The sequence below is a fragment of the Schistocerca americana genome, chromosome 2 (assembly GCF_021461395.2).
Source record: "Schistocerca americana isolate TAMUIC-IGC-003095 chromosome 2, iqSchAmer2.1, whole genome shotgun sequence".
NCBI lineage: Eukaryota > Metazoa > Arthropoda > Insecta > Orthoptera > Acrididae > Schistocerca > Schistocerca americana.
This window is the reverse complement of record NC_060120.1, coordinates 872,429,900-872,439,093: the sequence shown is the minus strand read 5'-3', so window position 1 is coordinate 872,439,093 and position 9,194 is coordinate 872,429,900.

Genomic DNA, 9,194 nt, shown 5'->3' with positions numbered 1-9,194 from the left:
ATACTCGTAGGTCCTCGGTATGACGACTCGATCCTCTACCACCGGTATGTCAGAAACAGCTGTACTTCACGGACGCCAAATAGTGGAAAGCTGCACGCGTTCGGCCGATGTTGCCACATATTTCACAGAACGGAGTGCCATCTAGTGGTTGATTCCAGAAGTAAGGGTGTGACGCTGTTGCTGCCTGGTGGCCGTTCCCTGACAAGGGTTGCCTGCTAGACCAAGCGATCGGGCAATCTGTTTCTTACGTGATCTGGGCTAGCAGTCACGAGCCTCCTGGATTACTGACGGTACCGATAGATGTCTCTACGGACACGGTATTGTTTGCACGATGTTACTGTATTCCCACACATAGGTACTAGATAGCCCTACCATCAATGAAGTAAAGCAGCAACTCAATGCATCGTCAAGTGCTACCTCAGTTACAGTTTTGGAAACTATTTCTGGTTCCTTAGTGTCGGCCTTCCAACACGGGTTCCACATACGTATCATAAAATCTATGGTAACTATTAGCTGCCCACTAGCAAACGGATGTGTTGTGATGTTTAAATAACTGCAACTCTCATGGCTCTGTGGCTGTCAGAAACTGCCTGCTTCCCAATCAAAATTTGCAACGGTTGTAAGCTTTTGTTTTCCACTTATCGCTTCAAACACCTCTGGCGACGATTTGTTGGTGTGGAAAAGACCAAACTGCGCCCACGTACGAAGCCGTCTATAAATTAAATCATTTCTAAGGTCGGAAGAAGGCACGGGCATAAGAGATGCAACCTAACCTGTGTTCATTCATTACTTTGTCCTCTGCATCAAGGACGTCGCCAGGATATTGTCAGAGGGAGGGGGTCCGATTTGTTAAAGAGGACCTTAAAAAGTCTCTCTCACGTTTTTCTTTTATTCTGAAAACACATTTATATATTTCTTAATTTTGTGTATATAATTTGCTTTCGGACTGCCTTCATACAAACAGTGTTTGGTCTACAAAATTAAGCAAGGAAAGCTTTTCTGAAAAAAGTATAACATATAATCTCAACGATACGTAAGAAATGCCCAAATGCACAATTATATATTTCTTTATTTTATTCTGTAGCCAAACGAATTATAATTCTGATATAAAGTATTGCCTCTTTCCTGTCAAAACACATTTCATTCTTCTAATATAATGTTCACTACCACTTCCCCGAACATCGTAAATGGCACGGTATCGGGCGGAGTCATAGATGTGGGTCGGATAAAATTTCACTCATTCTAAGCAAACCAGCACCATTCGTATCATCTCACTGCAAGAGGCAGCCTCAGAGTTTTCTGGTGCATGTTGCATATTTTGATCTTAAAAGAATTAAATTCATACGTACTGCATATTTTCGTTTTTTTATACTTAATATGACATGTTTTACAAGTTAATCCCGCATTTAATAATATTTTCCTGCCTTTAGTGCGTAATAGCGCGTTTTCTCAATTGTACTCCATAAAATATGGAATTTCCACAAAAAACGAGAAACCTTTTTCTTCGACAACGATTCCTGAGATTGCACGAAGCAGAGATATAATCTTGTTACTTTGTAGTGCTGTATTATGGCAAACCATAAAAGCTGTAATGCCCTAATCTCCGTTCACCCTCCAAGGCTATTATACACTCATCTTCTTTTAGTCTAGATCTGAGCTTAGGGAGTGATCTGGAATCAACGAACACGAATTCTTTGGGATACAATGATTATTACCGACATGGTTGTTGAAATAAACGGATCTGATATTATTTTGTTCGACAGAGAACCTAGAACAATTTTCGGTGGTGAAAATGCAAAGGATCCCGAATTATTCGACTTTACTATTCCCCAACGTTTCTCATTCAAGTATTCGACTGCCACTTCTTGAGATGGAGGAAGATCATTTTCCACCGATAAAAGCATGAGCCTGAATGAGGGGAAATCGGGTTATTGTTTACCAGCGGAAAAATGTTTCTAACAGAGCACAAAAAGACGAATATACACCTGTTTAACAGAGGGAGAGATGCAGGGCGCAGTCGGCTCGGATGAACTGAAGCAGTCCGTTGAAATTTTTTTTTTTTTTTTTTTTTACAAACGAACGAACTATGTAATGTGCTATCATCACATAGCCCTTCTGCTCTCCACAAATCCTTCCCATCGTTCCGTATCGAAAATGTTTTTCATAACTGAGCTCCCAGGTGATCAAGTTGGCCGATATTTTGCCATTTCGGCTACTAGTGATAGAATTTTGAGCAAATTTTTTAAAGAAATGCTGTCATCGATGTTTGGACGATATTCTCTTTGATTTGGGCGACACAGGCAAATCCAAGAGTATTTTTATGCAGTGATTTTAATGTAATGTAATTCTGTTTACATCTCAGCTGTCTTGTGAAATACCGAAATAATTGCAACCCCAAAGTTCTATCAGTCTCCAGATAACGGCTCCAATTCTAACGTTAAAGAGGTGCAAACAAATAATTAGGCTATTACAGAGGTGCGTACTTAATTTAACCTATGGTAACGCTATTGGACCAATCAAAATCGGTTTTCCCCTTCTCTCCTGTGAAAAACTTATTCGTAACTAGCTAGGGTGCCCTGCGTTCCTCAGATTGTGCTGTTTACTTGTCCTCGTCCGCACTTCTCGTAGGGTGATATTTTCATAGCAAGCTTGGGTTCGCAATCTTTTATTATAAGACTGAGTCTCAATTCTTGATCCTTCAATACGTTCATTTCGTTGCTCTTCGGTTTCTCTGCTTCTTACGGTGCTCATTCTCGTTTATTGGGAACTTAAACGTGGTTCGTTTTTTTTGCTGTTCTTTAAGTTTTCGCCGTTTTCAATTAGCACTGGCAAAATCTCGCCCTCTTTTACGTTTGTGCGTTGTCTAAAATATAAATCAGATCAACCTTATATTAGCAAATACGCTAAGGACACTTTACACACTTCGTTTTCGATTTATATTCAGTCACAGCATCGTTTTAACTACTAACACTTCACTGTCTTTTTTAGATTCACTGCTTGCACTATTTTTTTGGTTCCTCCCTTCATCACTGACAAGATACTGACGTTCCAAACCACTATGGGTCTTGCTTCATATACCTCTACGAATGAGTAGCCCCACCAGTGGCGAATTTCAGAACATACCAAAAGGCTTCGAGTGGTGCACAGCGTTCTAAAACATTCCACTACATTCAAGAGTGTCATGGAATGTTCCACAATCATCTGGGATGTTCCGAGATGTTTCCGAACATTCTGGAAACTTCCCGAATGTTCAAGACTCCTCCTGACCATTCCAGAACATCCAGGATCATTGTGGAATGTTCTAGAATACTTTTTTAATGTTCTGGAATATTCTAGAATACTCTGGAATGTTCTACAAATTTCTAGAGGCCGAAACTTCCCAGCCCTTATATCTTCAACGGCACGGCCTTCAGGTAAAAACGGTAACTTTCATGGATGGGGGATACAGAAGTCCCTTAATCGTACAGGAATTCGCTTCTAAATTTTTCATTACGGGTTCCCATTTGAAATTTTAAAGTTGACTCCCTCCGACTTGCCTTCGTACACTTGAGTTTAACTAGGAGCATGTTCTTTATAGTGCTGTTCCTTTGTTTTCCTGCCGAATAAAAAACAAAATTTTACAGACGCATGTTGTTCGTAAGAAGTAGCGATTTTGTCATCTCACGTCTGCACTGTACGCACACTCACATAACTATCAGAGAAACAACAATAGTCAGTGTCAGATGACGCCGCCTGGTGGATACAGGGAATTTGGAATTTTGCATGTGGTATTCATAAACAAGCCTACTTTACATAACTGTCACATAACATTACCCCTTTTACAGGACTTTACCGTGTATGACTAATGGATATCAGACTATTAGATCCTTTTCCTAAGAGTTTTCTAGCTGTTAGAAAGAAACGCAGCAAAAACAGAATCATACTGAATCTAGGATCTCTTCTGTACCAAGTTCATTAAGTGGTTTGTCTAATGGATTTACGGTCGCCAGCCTATCTAGGCAAAGAAAAGGTTAAGTTTTAGAAAAGCAGAAAAAGTAAATTTGCCTCCTTTCCAGCTGTTCCCTGACATAATTTCACAAATAAACATGGTTGTGAGAAAGACACAGGAATCTTTTAGTTACTACGTCTTCATACATATACAGTTTTGATCCAGAAAGCCACGAACTTTTAATTATCACCATGTGCTAAAAATATTTGGCCAGGGGGACTTGTATGTTTGCATTAGGTATACTCAACAAATTAAATACCGTACTTAAATATTCTACTAGCGTAATACCCACATTTAAATTCATTAAGACACTTTATTTATGCCTTTCTCTTAAGTAATGGTCAGTCAAAAGACAAAGGTAGTATTTTTATGTAACGCTGCTTCAGTGTTACTGAGCCACATAAGCAATTATCCTTTCATAACTCTTTCTACTTTAATGAATTTCATTCATAAGTTAAAAAAATCTATCTTTACTCTACTCAAAACGTACATATGCAAAGCTTCAGTATTTATGCACGACATAAGCAAAACTTATTTACTAACTTTCACTTACTACAACAAAGAGAGTAAGAATATCAAAATCGTTAAATTTGTCAGAAAACTTCTATTTCAGTAGTTACGCAAAATTTCACTTTCAGATATTTATTCATAGATGAAAATTAGTACTTGTAGATACTCGAATAATCAAACACCAGCAAAGGATCCTATATAGGCGAATGAGTAGGAATAAAATAAGAGGGTGAACCAAATTTTATGTTTGAGAGAATAATTATTCAAAAAATCAGATTGCTGCCCATCTTGTCAGCCGTCAATTCGTTAGGTTACATGAAGGAAATAGTCCGATACAGTATATTGTCCAAACCATTTAATAGACTCTAACGTAAATTATAGAGTAAAGTTACAAATAAATTGAAGACATTTAAAGGGATGGAGGAAAAAAGTACACTTAAATACTGTAAAAAAGTCTTGGAACGAGGTGGAACACGAAGACAAAAGTTTAGTGAATTATAAAACCATTTATAACAACAATTTATTCAATCCAGAAATGAATTAAGTGTAGTGAATGGTACAGATTGCAAATTTGGGATTGGACTGTGGTAAACGAATCGGTCTGGTCTTTAAGACTCCATCTCATTGGTAATTCACTTCCAGAACAATATACAAAATTACGAGCAAGAATATTAACCAAATATGTAAGCAAAAACTACGCCAATAAACTTGTAGACAGTTCCATGGAGTTTTTTTGCTGGGATTAATGTCAAATTCCAACAATATGAAAACATATATCTCATCAACACAGATCATTTCGGTTTTAACTATGAAATGAAATCGAACCGCACGTTATGTTAGCTGGAGAAGACGACACTAAGCGTAGAATAGAGCAGCTGCATGCCGCTTCCCACAGTTATACAATACAATATGCTCTTGACGAAGAAGAATTTCTTTTACCTACATTTTACTTATGTTTGCACGAAAAAAAACGTGTATTTGGACCGCATGTTTGGCAACAGGTGAGTAGGGTACTTGTGCTAACCCCTAACATCATTGTGAATTGTACTGTAAAATGGAGAAAAGACTAGTGAAAGATTTTAACGTACGTATGATTTATCCTTGTGCGAACTAAGGTTTTGATTTATTCCTTGACAGCTATACAGGACAGGAGGATCGGGTATTGTACAATTTTGGCATGGGACTAGACTTGATTACCACTCCTCCAGGTTGTACACCTCTCGCGCAACCGTTAGATGTGTTTGGGTTTAGCGAAGTGAAATACTTTGTAAAAAGACTCTAAGGTTTTGTATAACTCGACAGATACACCCATCAGTATTGTTTACATGGTCGTATCAAAGTCCAGGCTCTCACACATAACAAACTGCACTCTCCGAAATTCCAGGACATGTTCGTATTTGCTTGGACATATGCAGGATTTGATGACATGCATATGGAAAACTTCAAAACGTTAAAAACTTATGTTCTGGTAGACTGCAGGGAAAACTGTGTGATTATGAAGCTATTCTGTTCGTTTGTTGCAGCTTATGTGACAAACTATTACGTTTTCATCATTTCTTTGGGAGTGACCACATTCACATTCATACGCACACCTAAATCAGACAACGAGGCATATCTTATACACTCACCAGGCGTACGAGTTAGGTCTGACGATAAGAGATTCCTATCATATGACACACATACTTTCACCAGTGTCGTGTATGACACACTAGACGTGGTTTTCGGTGCAGGATTCGGTTGAGTTGTCGCTTGTCATGAAACGTCTACGGTGCCCATACGAGAACCACTTTCTTTTGGCTGCTCATAGAGTGGTTGTGCGGATTCAGCTTCCATGACACGTCCCTTCCTTACACCTCGCTGTTGCAAACGGACGTTGCACCACGACAAAGACACAAATTTAAACAGAGCGAAAAGGCACGTCAGTGACAGGACGGACAGTTCACAATTTTGTGAAAAATAAGATGGGGCACGAGGAAGGCTTGAACACGGATCTCCCACTTTGCAGTCCACCGTCGTGCCCATTTAAGTTTGAAGCCACGGTTCTGTCAATTCGCTTGATTTTGCACGTCTTGAGCTTCAACTGTTCTCTGTTTCTATTTTGCTTCCTTTTTCACAGTTCAGTACATGTCCTTTTTCATGCTTGAGCTCAGTTCAGTTTTAAACGGGATATCCACTGGGCGATCTTACCGTTAAATGTGAGGAGGATGCGATGGGGAGTTTCCCTTGTCATTAAGATATGCAACACACTTTTTTTCTGAAAGCAGGTTGGTTGTAACATCACAATAGGTGTCGTTACATGATTAAAAATATGAGTGATGCAACTAATTAATCTCAGCCCCAACAACTACATGCCTGTAGACGCAAAATGGTTCTACACATTTCTTTTTCATTCTTATGAGCAGGTCCTGTGTCCTGATTTCCATTTTTCACCTTTCCTGAAAGTGTTTGGTCAAGTTTGAATGATTTGAATGCCGTAGCAGACGACCAGAAAAATGGTGGGTTTCTTAATCTTCTACCAACCTAAACGGTGTCGGTGGAAGGCAGAGAGCAGGAACAGGAGGGCTTGGCGAAAGATGAGTGAAGCAAAACGTTTTTCTAGCAGAGGTTGGTCATGGGCCTTCCCCACCACCTCGGGCGGTTCGGAGAGAGCTCCGCGAGAACGGTTACAGGTTGAGTTGTTCTGAAGACAGGTAAGCGACCAGACGTTCCCTCAGAACGTCTGTGTCGAACAAGGGACAGAAGGTATTTGAATCTGTTAATAATAATTTGTTAATCTCAACAATTTCTTTGCCTAACTATTTTTGAATTACCATTTAGGTTCTGGTTACAGTTTTTGGTTCAGTTAGTCACTGTCATAATAGTGTGATTTCCGTTAGGTGCGACTATGCAGTCTATAGATTCAAAGCGCAGCCCAAGCCCTAAAAGTTACTGTCTGCCATATTATTTTATTTGTGCGGGAGATTTTAAATTATCAATAAAACTGCACCGAGCGTATATTCGGCAAGGTGAATCTATTTCATTCCAAGCGCTTTACGCAAAGATATACAGCCACCAAAATCCTGCTCGATGCCAGCCAGGAGGTGCATACAATTCTTCCCACTAATAAATGCTGTCGACATTTTGTTTGCCGTGTGAATTAGTGCATGTGAATGTCTGTGTTACAAACTTGAGCAGTGACCACGCGCTCCCCAGATTTTCCCACCCCACAGGACCCTATAGATTAAGGCCAACGTGGCTTGTTACTCTCGTATGAGAAAGCCATGCGATAGTATATAAATGTACCAGGAATGTTTTGGCCATCTACTAAATACAAAAAGATTACTCTTAACATGCGAAATATTAGTCAAAAATAAATATTTTATCATTTGAAGCTATTTCTGTGATCGTTAATTTATCTTCAATACATCTGAAAATAGTGTCACGTTTGTAGTATTGATGATTACGCTCCTAAAATCCAAAGTGCTTGGCTCAAGTTTAGCTAATAGTACGTAGCTTCTTCTGACTGCCCCATACAATACCATAGCGTTGTCCGTTGCGACCTTAATAAATTCAATCAGTGAAGTAATTTTTCCTAAAGTTTAGATGGGCTTAAATCTATTTCAAATAATGGGCAAAACTATTCAGAGAAGGTTATGTCGCCAAAGAAAAATAAGAGTGAACGTGGACAGGATATGCCATCACAGCAGGCTGGAATAAAAGAAATAATAATAATCAAAAGAAGCTTCTGCTAGTGAAAGTAAGTTACCCTCCATAGGCTGCCACTCAATGAATAGTAAGATGCCAGTGGTGAGTTACATGGTTTTCTTCAAGATTCCAGTACACCACGTTATTCCCCGCTTATCTGCTACAATACTGTAATTTTCAACATAATGTCTGTACAATGTGTTACGGCGTAAAGTTAAGCGCTGGCACGCCAGTTGGGAAAGAAAGAGAAGAGACAGCTGTGAAGAGATCAGCCAATGGCACGCTGAACGGACCTCCCTCCAAGACGACAACGCGACAGCAACCGTCCCTAAGTGAAGAGGACATTAAACGCCGCGACTGACTGGTGGCGCCACAGTTCAATAGCAGCTTCAAGATTAGCCATTTGGATAGCAGCGTCAACGTTACGCACTTCGATAACAGTTCAGGAAAGACTCGTTGTCAGTTAGAGATCAGCAGTCACTGCAAAGACTGATTATTTCGTTATGTCGCACTTTGCTTGTGACACATGCGTGTAATTTCCAAAGTTAAGTATTGTATCTGTTCTTATTGTAACAAAACTCGTTAAGACGACTTGTTTGATTGTTTGTCTAGCGAACCAAGTATGTAGGGGTCCTAGACAATATGAGATTGAGACGAGGCTGGACGAAAGATTGGCGACGAGGTGAAGAAATACTATAGCGACGACCCAAAGCCTGGCTGCCACAAATTATGTTTTGTTGTGGGCTTTTGTGTTTTGCTGGAGACCTAATTCTGCCTTTTCTTTGCAGGTGTGTTTACATTTTTTAACAGTGTCTCTTATAGTGTTTTTTTCTATTGAGTGTTTTTTTCAGGTGGGCGTTGCAGAAATTTTCTTTGCTTGCGTCTTTATTTTTCTTGCTTGCATTGTCTGTTTATTGCATTTGCCTATTCCAAAATGAACAACCCACCTCTGCCCCCCCCCACCCTGCTCAGGTGCCTCAGCTCCAAGCGATAGATGCGGTCCCATACTGCC